Source organism: Wyeomyia smithii, chromosome 1, assembly GCF_029784165.1.
Source record: "Wyeomyia smithii strain HCP4-BCI-WySm-NY-G18 chromosome 1, ASM2978416v1, whole genome shotgun sequence".
NCBI classification, from domain to species: domain Eukaryota; kingdom Metazoa; phylum Arthropoda; class Insecta; order Diptera; family Culicidae; genus Wyeomyia; species Wyeomyia smithii.
Genome location: NC_073694.1, coordinates 126,970,307 through 126,982,595, shown reverse-complemented (window position 1 = coordinate 126,982,595; position 12,289 = coordinate 126,970,307).

Here is a 12,289-nt window from a genome sequence, read left to right as displayed (position 1 = left end):
AAAATATACAGAGTCTGCAGACAGAATCAACGTGTTTGTTCAGCGACTGTACGTGTTTTTATTTTCAGCCTCCCATGGAAATCAATTTTTGAAATATAATCAACAACACTTGAAAGAATATAATTTATATTTGGCAGTATTATGCCTGTAGTATTTTTTTGTGCAAACAACATGTATTTGACAAGGCACAAGCATATCGTGCTTGTTGAAGAAGCACCAAGAATTTCTCGTAATGCGTCAGTGTCAGAATTACCTCTATATCCTCAAAAACCAAATCCAATAATACTTACGTTATCATAATGAATGGTTTTGTCTTATTTAACTCTGATTCAATCATATCTATAATATGGATCTTACTTTCAAAATTATATGGAATCCCTTACAAAGGTTCATTAATTGGCAAACATAAAAAGATATTTTAAACACAATTATTAACAAGTTCCAGCAAAAAATCGTAGCAATCCACAATTTCCTTTTTGTTTTTTGCTTGACAATTTTTTTCATTTGCCTACAACTACATTCGCTGTATTACGAAGACAGCTAATATACGTTTATTATGGTAAAGCTTAGAATAATAATATATCATTTAACAGTTTTGAAATGTAAAAAGAGATTCTGAATGAATCTTAGTAAATAAACAAAAAATTCACAAACATTCGCAGGCTCTTACTCTTCGATAAATGTATATATTTAGGAATTTACTCTTTCGATATTATCCGGTCACGATTATTTAGTGAATATCGAAGATAAAATTAAATAAATATCCGTTGCAAAAATTTACAATTCTTGTTGAGTGATTTATGGTTATCATATTTATGAGATAAACTTTCAATTACCATCAACAGCAGCATTGCAGTTTTTCCTCGATTGCACACGTATAGAAATGTACTAACTAAAGTGTACCGCTGCAATACGAATAGTACCGCTGCAGTACGAAAAGAAGTATACCGCTGAAATGTACGAATAGAAGAGTACCGCTGCAATCATAGACGACGAGAGACCTGCGGTTCTTTACTCCACTGGTACTGTTGCTTTTACCGGCATGTTTTCTTCCAAGACATCAGTTTTTATTAGGTTCTGAAAGCAAGTTTAGAAATTGTTCAAGAATGGGGATTGTTTCAAGCTTATCGGAAAACTTTTACCTTCGAGAGATCATATTAGTCTAAGCTCATGGAAGCAAAAATAACGAGACTCTGTCAATTTTTATTTCGATATTGATACAGAGAATATCACAGGGAACGGATGGTGTCCATTCACGTCGTCTGTGCTAGGAATGCTCGCATGTAATTGGTTCATTATTCGCGTGAATTTGTTATTGAAACTTTTTATCAATTTTACCACTTAGCAATGAAATTAGAGTGATAACTAGCATATTACAAAATTGTTATACATTTTATCTATCCAACAATATATTGGTTATTGTTATCCATCATGTCGTTATGCTGTTATTAACGTTTGAAATCTGACGCAATATTTGCCAGTTTATTACAATTTTACAGAAAGCATCTCAGTATAGTAAAAAAGACGTAGTCCCACGGCAAAAATGAAATATTTACTTATAAAAAGGATCGTTAACACACCCTGTACAACTCAAAGTCAAAACTAATTGAATATTACAGATTTTATGTATCAGTTGACCTGCTAACTCTCTCTCGTAAAAGCCGAAAAGCCGATTAGTAACAGGACACGACTGTATGGCGTTGAACTACGTTTTTTTCATATTACATCAAAACTAATAGACGAAATTGTATCGCTGGTATTTTCTGCAATTTTATCTTACCGTACAATTTTAAATGCTGGGACGTTTAAGCGATATAAACAATTATTCATCCTAAATGAATGGATGAAACTCTTTTATATTAGCGCCTCCACCTCATACATATTCGAAACAGAATTAATCACAAAATCATGACCACAAGGTTTACGTAGAATTACATAAAGCTCTTTGTTTGATTACTTATATTGTTGCATTCCAGAGGAATCGCAAGTGATAAGTTCGAAGCGAAAAATTTCTCACTAGAGCACTTTTGCACTAAAATCGAACAATAAATGTGTGAAATGCATAACGCAACAGTTGTACTGCGAATACATTGACATAGATTCAGAATATATATCACATACACTAAAGAGATGGTCGGGTTTAAAGTTTTTCAAACCCGTACCCGACCCGAACCTGAATTTTTTTTTCGGTCGAAACCCGAGCCTGACCCGAACCCGAAACTTTTTTTTTCGTTCAAACCCGAACCCGACCAGAACCCGAAAATTTTATTTCTTTGAAACCCGAACCCGACCCGAACCCGAAATTGTGAAACCCAAACCCGACCCGAACCCGAAATTGTGAAACCCGAACCCGAGATTTCATTGATTTTATAGTCGGGTTTCGGGTTTTCATACCCAAACCCGACCTGAACCCGACATTTTCAAACCCGAACCCGACCCGAACCCGAAAATATTTTTTTCACAAAACCCGAACCCGACCCGTACCCGACACTTTCAAAAATTTTCAAACCCGAACCCGACCCGAACTCGTCGGGTACGGGTCGGGCTCGGGTTTCGGGTTTTCAAACCCGAAACCCGACCATCTCTAATACACGAGAATCGTGATGTTCGGATATAATTCAGTTTCGGGCGAACATTCATTTCGGGGCGCTCAAAAAATCGTCCTTGATACTCGTGCGCCGGTTCATATGAACGACTTGCTCATAATAATAATAATACTCTGCAGCCAAAACAACCTTCAGCGATTCATGTTCCCCCACACAGTGACGCTGGTGCCAGTAACGTGGAATCATATGCATATGGACAAAACCAGATGTCTTTTCAATTGTCAATGATTCAATAATGTTTTCGAATAACCGGATTCTTGAAAGTGAACCGATCAGTTAGTATTTTCATTAATCTAGGCAGTACCTAAATTATCAGCATTGATTGCTGGTTGCACTGTTTCAACGAGAGCAACCTTCTGAGAAACATTATCAATAACAGTACAAACCAACATGACGATAATAACACCAGTGGAAATGTTTTAAGCGTAGTAGTTTGGAGCTGCTAAATTGATAAAACGCTAGAGCATGATTTGCGTTATGCCCAACACGCAATCATTGCGCTGGTTTCAAACTTGTAGGGGACAACCGATGATGATGCACCAGTTGGGTAGTATGGCCCATGCTAATGATTCCCCAAAATACTCACACATGTGGCTTTTAATGAAGAATTTCTTCGTTTTTCTCATATAAACCTAGCTTTCCTACAGTTCTCATATATAAAAGACTAGCTGACCCGGCAAATTACGTCCCGCCTATTTTAGTGTTTAATTTAACAATTTTAAACATTTCAAATTCATTGATTCCTTGCGATTTGTTTATATCGTTTGAAATGATTGGTTTTATCGGAACGACAACATTTGGTTTTTGTATATCACCTCTATTCCGGAAATATATTGGGTGCATTTCAGTTATTTTCGTTGTTTTCCAGAAACTGAAAGTAATCATCTTCGAATTTAAAATGCGGTCCAGGGTCAATGCTTGGCTTCTTTGGGAACATTCATAAATGACGTAGCACATGAGGGGGGAGGAGGGGGTTTGCAGTTTTGTGATGAAAGGTGATGAGGGGGAGGGTGGGGGGTCAAGCCAAGCTACGTAGCAAATATTAAGGCTGTTACAAATTTTATTTTCATTTTATGTCACCCCCCCCCCTCTTCAAAAATCTTGAATATTGGAAGGGGAAGAAAAAAAAAAGCTCAAACCGTTTCGTTCATTCTATTGGTTTTCCGACAGCATATATGCTTATTTAGCAACAAACAAGTCCAGTGACAGCGAGAGTGTCGTCAAAAGGCAAGCAAAATAAATAATAATAATAATAAAGTGTTATTTTTCAACATTTATTTGAGTGCAAGTTACAAACGTCATAACTTGCACACAAACTTTGATCAAAGATATTTCTTTATTTTCGTCTCGGTGTTATTTATTTTTTGCCACCCCCTTTGCTAACTTTGATAACCTTGGACATAAAAAGAATTCGAAATTTGTATCAGCCTAAACTAAGAAAAAAAAATTGGATTTTTTCTGATTGTTCATTTTTATCACTGTTTTGTATGTTTAGGGTTATTTTTATTACCTCCTTGTCTATTGTTGTTCATTTTTGAATCAAGGTATGTTTTTGATAATAAAATTTGCAAAAAAAATGTTATGTGGAAGGGGGGGTTTGTTATACAGCTGATTTTGTGACGAAATACTACGATGGGGGAGGGGGGTGTCAAAAATAGCCTATAAAAAGCTACGTCATTTATGGATGTTCCCTTTGCATCATTTCGATTACGGAAATATCCATATGTAGTAGTATTCGGTTGTTTTCGACTGTTTCCCAGAAGTTGCCATTTTACAATTCAAACTGGTGTCTGAGGTCAATTTTTAGCTCCTTGCATACTCATATTGGGTGGTATCTGGTCACTTTAGGCTATTTTTCTGAAACCGTAAGTCGCCATCTTGGATTTTAAAATGACATTTGGAGGATTTCTGGCCCCGGCTGTTTTTCAGAAACCGGATGTCACCATCTTCGAATTCAAAATGGTGTCTGTGGTCCATTCCAGCTCCTGTGTATCAATCTGGTTCCGAAGATACTCATATTGTATTAAAATCGGCCATTTTTTAGAAACCGGAAGTTGCCATGTAACAATTCATAATGGTGTCTGTGGTCAATTTTTAGCTCCTTGCATCATTCTGGTTCCGGAGATACTCATATTGGGTGGTATTTGGTCACTTTAGGCTGTTTTCCGGACACCGGAAGTCGCCATCTTACAATTCAAAATGTTGTCTGAGGTCGATTTGTGGCTTCAGTGCATTATAACAATCTCGGAAATACCCATGTTGGGAGGCATTTGGTCATTTGCCTCTGTTTCTCAGAAACCGGAAGTCGCCATCTTGGATTTCGAAATGGCATTAGGAGACAGTTTTTGGCCTCTGAACGTCATTCTGGTCAAAGAAACACTCATATTGGGTGGTATTTGGTCATTTTCGGCTGTTTTCCAGGCACCGGAAGTCGCCATCTTACAATTCAAAATGTTGTCTGAGGTCGATTTGTGGCTTCAGTGCATCATAACAATTTCGGAAATACGCATATTGGGTGGTATTTGATCATTTGCCGCTGTTTTTCAGAAACCGGATGTCGCCATCTTGGATTTCAAAATGGCATTTGGAAATAATTTCTGGCCTCTGAGCGTCATTCTGTTTAAAGAAACACTCAAATTGGGTAGTATTTGGTCATTTGTCGTTGTTTTTCAGAAACCGAAAATCGCCATCTTGGATTTCAAAATGGCATTAGGAGACAGTTTTTGGCCTCTGAGCGTCATTCTGGTTAAAGAAACAGGTGATATTTGGTCATTTTCGGCTGTTTTCTAGACATCGGAAGTCGCCATCTTACAATTCAAAATGTTGTCTGAGGTCGATTCTTGGCTTCAAAGCATCATAACAATCTCGGAAATATCCATATTGGGTGGTGTTTGGTCATTTGCCGCTGTTTTTCAGAAACCGGAAGTCGCCATCTTGGATTTCGAAATGGTATTTTCCAGAAGAAGGAAGGGTGTCGAAACATTATGGACATGTTTGTTACACCTAAAAACATTCACATGACAAAGTTGGTTATATTTGCTTGATTGGTTCTCGAGCTGTGCGAAATCTGAGATTCATTTGTATGGGACCTCTCCCTTATAGAAGAGGGAAGGGTGTCGAACCATTATGGATATATTTGTTACCCCTTAGAGGCGTTCAGGCATAATCCAACGAACGTAGCGTTATACCATAGTCCGGTCGAACTAGTATTGGGCCATAGGTTCGCACCTGTGGTTCCTCTCGATTTTTTTTGTGATTAACGGTATTTTCTATATTTGTAAGACAGCTAGATAATCAAAGTTTTCGTTTCCATTGTTGGAATTGTCGATTATGATCAAAGTTCAGCAGTTTAAGGCCTGTTTTCTTCGACTGATTAAAATAGGCGCGAATGCTTAAGTCGTTCCTCATCCTATGTATTCTGCCTAATAATCTGTTTTTCTGAATTATGTTTCTGAATTATGTTCCTAACAAAATTCTAACGAATACATTCGAGAAAATAGCAATAGATGAAAATGTTAGAAACTTCAAGGAACGTTCTGATACTAAGTTTATTATTTTGGCTAGGAATAGCTGAAGTGTTGTGCTAATCTTCAGTCAAGCAACACGTGCAAAAAGACCCAGGTGCCAAACGTAAACAATTCGAAATCTGTTATTTCGATTCAAAATAATTTGTGAAGTGTATTTGTTTTGCCAATAAAAAGGGTATCCATTAGAGTGTCCCAAAAAAAAATCGATGTTGAAAAAGTCAAAGTGTTCAGCCCTAAATTGGAAGATAATGTTATTTATAGCACTTTTGTAGAACATTTCGACTTTCTAAAAGGTCGTTTTCAGGTTGCCCAAACGTGATTTATGAAAAAATGACTTTTTTAAGCTACAAACCCACTTTTTTGCACTTTTTTCAATTCTGTTCGATTCCTACATTTTTTCGTATTTTTTTTTATTTTTGTGGGGTTCTTTTTGAATATTTTCCATGGTTTGGTTCAGCATTGTATTCATTTTTTTGACTACCAGAGCCCATGAAACATCACAAAAAAATTAATTTTTCTAATAATTTTTAGATAAAACCCTTCAAAACACAAATAAAAAAACTTTCGAGCAAGAACTGAAATTTTTATTGCAAAGCGGGATTTACCACGAAAATTTACATGAAAAAAGATACTTGATATCTTATCGGGGAGCTGAGATGAAGGCATTTTTCTATGTGATGGAAAACTATGCATTTCAACAATTATGTTAAATAACTGTTTTATTTTGGGAGATAAAAAATAAAAATGTTCAAAAAACAAATGCATTTTTGGATGGCTGATAACTTAGTAGAAGGTTTCAAAAATTGGAAAAATCTGCGAAAAAAGTTAGAACGAAAATTATGATTTTTCGTGCCTTCTAATAGAAAACTCAATGTTGCTCGTAATGTGTAAGAGATAGAAACATGATGTCTTCGGTAAAGTTTCTTGTTTTAAGATAACCTAAAACTTTGTTGAAGACACCTTGCGTCTATCTTATTCTGATTAAAAAGTAAATTTTTGATCTCACTTATTGGTGGTTTCATCACCCTTCTTTCTACATTAAAAGATGCATTTTTGAATATCCTGAAACTTCTCCGAACATACCTCATGGCTATAATCAACATTTGAATCACTATTTAGGAAATTATACGCACAAACGGCAAAATAAAACACTGTGCAATGGAGACATTGAGCTTTAGTGGCATTTTTGACAAAATGCAAGGTTTTCCATCGCATGTGAAAACGCCGATATCTCAGCCCCCCGATAAGATATCAAGGATCTTTTTTCGTGTAAATTTTCGTCTTGAGTTCCGCTTTGCGGTAAAAATTTCTGTTCTTGAACAAAAAAAAAATTTTATATGTGTTTTGAAGGGTTTTATCTGAAAATTATAAGGAAAATTCACTTTTTTGTGATGTTTAGTGGGCTCTGTGAGTCAAATAATTGAATGCGATGCCGAACCAAACCATGGAAAATATTCAAAAACAACCCCATAAAAATAAAAAAATATATGGAAAAATTTAGGAATCGAACAGATTTGAAAAAAGTGCAAAAGTGCGGTTTTGTAGCTTGAAAAAGTCACTTTTTCATAAATCACGTTTGGGCAACCTGAAAACGACCTTTTAGAAAGTCGAAATGTTCTACAAAAATGCTTTAAATAACATTATCTTTCAATTTAGGGCTGAGCACCTTGACTTTTTCAACATCTTTTTTTATTGGGACAGCCTATTGAATAGCTATAATCTTTCATTTTTTTCCGGTTTGAGCTTTTGGAATGCACTTTTTTATTTTATTTTGTCGCCCATTGTAATTATCAATTGAAATAACATTTACCTTCAAACGAAGATTCATGTGGTGAAGGTATAAGTTCAATATAACAGTCCCACATTTTTGAATTCCGAATTATATATGTTACATATATTTTTAACTTTGAATAATTCGAATAAGTCATATTTTTATTTCATATTCAACTGTCTGAACATAATTGTATAATCTATTTTTTCGTTTAGCATATTTCCTGAAACAGCATATGAAATTTACAATTCTTTTGTATACATTTGCATTGAGGTTATATACCTTTTTGTGTTTCAAAAAAATAAAAAAATGCCTAAGTACAACTTCTTGACAATATTTTTTCGTAGCGGTTTATGCTATTCGTAGCGGTTTATGCTATAGATTGAAAGTCGGAGCGATTTGAAGCACGCCTCGTCACGTTCACATAAACTAAACTTGAAACTTTAAGAGTGATTATCTCGCAAAATGACTTTCCCGTGTTCACGTTTACCGAAGAACTTTTCAACCGTTTTTTTTCGTTGTCGTTGGTTCATGAACGATCATTTTTTGTTGCACAAAATTTAACTTTGCAAAAAAAGTAATGCAGTTTTTAGCATTACAAACCTAGATTTTTTGGAAAAAATGTCCCTATTTGCAATAATACTACAAGATTTACAGCCCTAGACTTGTATGAAATGGTGACGTGGGACTAAACACTGTAATTAGGGGATTTTTTGTTACAAAATATACAGAGTCTGCAGACAGAATCAATGTGTTTGTTCAGCGACTGTACGTGTTTTTATTTTCAGCCTCCCATGGAAATCAGTTTTTGAAATATATTCAACAACACTTGAAAGAATATAATTTATATTTGGCAGTATTATGCCTGTAGTATTTTTTGTGTGCAAACAACATGTATTTGACAAGGCACAAGCTTATCGTGCTTGTTAAAGAAGCACCAAGAATTTCTCGTAATGCGTCAGTGTCAGAATTAACTCTATATCCTTAAAAACCAAATCCAATAATACTTACGTTATCATAATGAATGGTTTTGTCTTATTTAACTCTGATTCAATCAAATCTATAATATGGATCTTACTTTCAAAATAATATGGAATCCCTTACAAAGGTTCATTATTTGGCAAACATAAAAAGATATTTTAAACACAATTATTAACAAGTTCCAGCAAAAAATCGTAGCAATCCACAATTACATTTTTGTTTTTTGCTTGACATTTTTTTTCATTTGCCTACAACTACATTCGCTGTATTACAAAGACAGCTAATATACGTTTATTATGGTAAAGCTTAGAATAATAATATATCATTTAACAATTTTGAAATGTAAAAAGAGATTCTGAATGAATCTTAGTAAATAAACAAATAATTCACAAACATTCGCAGGCTCTTACCCTTCTATAAATGTATATATTTAGGAATTTACTCTTTCGATATTATCCGGTCACGATTATTTAGTAAATATCGAAAATAAAATTAAATAAATATCCGGTGCAAAAATTTACAATTCTTGTTGAGTGATTTATGGTAATCATATTTATGAGATAAACTTTCAATTACCATCAACAGCAGCATTGCAGTTTTTCCTCGATTGCACACGTATAGAAATGTACGAACTAAAGTGTACCACTGCAATACGAATAGTAGGGTAAATGACCCAATAGTGGAGGAGCTAAGCACGAGTTATGCATGTTTAGCCATGTTTTGGCTAAGAAAAACGAATCTAGCTGGTCCATTTCACTATTTTCCGTTGAAATGGGTTCTATTTGATTATTTTGCACCTCAAAATTGACTTTGAACCCGCTTTGAGGGTTTAAATTAACTAAAATATGTTGCACGCTTTTGTTCCAATAGTTGCGGTAGAGTTCCTATAGTTGTGAATGGGTGTTCCTGTAGTTGCGGTATATAAAACATTGGTGTTTGCTTGGTTAAATGAAGGTATTTGCCTCCCTTGAAGTGGTTTTTGATTGTTTTACTATTTATCATATTGTTTTTAATAGGTTGACAAGTCGGTTTGCAAGTAAACACAAAAATGCACGAAGTTAACTAAGAGACGGATTTTGCGCCAATTTGGTCAGATGTTGGCAAAATTCAGTGAGGGTATGTAGGTTTTATTAAAATAAAACAAATTTTGCATACTTTTTAAAAAATGTCTTTAGACTAACATTTAAAAAGGGCTAAAATTGGCTGAAGAGAAAGACCAATGGCGCTCATTTTGAAATATTCAGAAGAATTTTTTTTCATAAATAGTGACTTCTCAACACTGGAAGTTAGAGTCTATTACCTCTGCTTCGTACCATGTTTGCGCCTACATTTTCGACGTTAGTGTTTACTAAAAGAGTGACTGAAGCTTTGAAAGGCTCGTTAAAAGATTTACAAGACCAAAAGCAGTGGGTAAGCATCGATTAAGAGGTCATACATAAATAATATAGCATTTTAGGGGTGAGAGCGATAGCTTTTGTGGCCGATCATGTATGAAGTATCGATAAATACACGGTGGCAGGGGAAGGTGGGGTTCAAAAATTGAACAGTAATAAGTTACATCATTTAGGTATGTCCCCTAGTACCTGCTTGTCCCTAATATATACAAGTAGTCCCACATACATATGTTCTGATAAACGTAAATCAGAATTGCGAAACATACCGCAACTATAAGAGCATAGTGTATCCTGTGATCCAATAGTGGAGGAAGTAATTTATAAATAATATGATCATCTATTAACGAACTTCACCTGTGAAACAGTTTCCATAATAAACTATTATCTGGAAAAATAATTATATGAGTAATAATCGTACTAAAACCACACATATATCTTAAAACCTTCGTGGACAAAATAAGAAAATGGGTAGTGAGTGGTGCCTTCCGGGTAAGTTTCTGAAAAATACAGTATTCTTCAGTAATTTGGATATTTTCAGTATATATTGTTGTAGTAACATATGTACTTATGTTTAATCTTTTATTTCTGCAACATGTAGCATAAGCAATTCGGTTCTAATTAGTTTAAACGATGAATTTAAAAGCGATGCCACAACTATTGGTGCTACCACAACTGTTGGTTCATCTACCCTACCGCTGCAGTACGAAAAGAAGTGTACGGCTGAAATGTACAGTGATAGGCATAAATAAAAGCCCACCTTGAGTATTTAGAAACATTGCTCGGTTTCTGGGCTATTTTATAAAAATCTGCAGCCGTCATTCCATACAATTGTTCGTTATTTATCACTTTCTCAGGTAATTAACAAGTTTTGTCATTTTTGTTGGATTTTGTTTACTCACTTACATGACCTCTTGAATGTGTGCAAAAATGTGTTGACAAAAATAAAAGCCAACCCCAAAAAGTTGTTTTGAAATCATTGAAAACCTTTGAGTAACTCGTTGTTTTCACATGTTTTGACAGCTAGGGCTGTGCGATGTTATTTACAATCACTTAGTGGTTCAGTTGACGCAGTATAAACAAAGTGTTGTTCACATTGGCATATAAAATTCGATTTTTGTTGTTTACACAAAGAGTATTCATCAAAATTCAAATGGGTGGAAAGAAAATCAGCATGCAAGTCCGAAATCTAGTTGTTCAAGATCATTTGAAGCAGATTTCGCAGCGGAAGATTGCAGAGAAGTTCGGAACAAGCCGGGGAGCAGTCCGTGGAAATGTGCAGAAGCATAATACTTATAATTCGCTTGCTGACAGATCCGGAAGAGGCCGTCGTCGGAAGACCGATAGGCGGACGGATCAACGAATCATCAGGGAAGTGAAAAAATCTCCCAAAATATCTGTCAAAGTGATTCAGGAAAACTTATCGTTGGCGGTTTCGACTAGAACAGTACGCCGCAGATTAGCTGAGCATACAGCTACGTAAATATCTAGAGGGGGTCCTGATTTCGTGACGAAATACTACGATGGGGGAGGGGGGTGTCAAAAATAGCCTATAAAAAGCTACGTCATTTTAGGGTGTTCCCTTTGCATCATTTCGATTACGGAAATATCCATATGTAGTAGTATTCGGTTGTTTTCGGCTGTTTCCCAGAAGTTGCCATTTTACTATTCAAACTGGTGTCTGAGGTCAATTTTTAGCTCCTTGCATCATTCTGGATCCGGTAATACTCATATTGGGTGGTATCTGGTCACTTTAGGCTATTTTTCTGAAACCGTAAGTCGCCATCTTGGATTTTAAAATGGCATTTGGAGACCATTTCTGGCCCCGGCTGTTTTTCAGAAACCGGATGTCACCATCTTCGAATTCAAAATGGTGTCTGTGGTCCATTCCAGCTCCTGTGTATCAATCTGGTTCCGAAGATACTCATATTGTATGAAAATCGGCCATTTTTGGCCGTTTTTTAGAAACCGGAAGTTGTTATGTAACAATTCATAATGGTGTCTGTGGTCAAT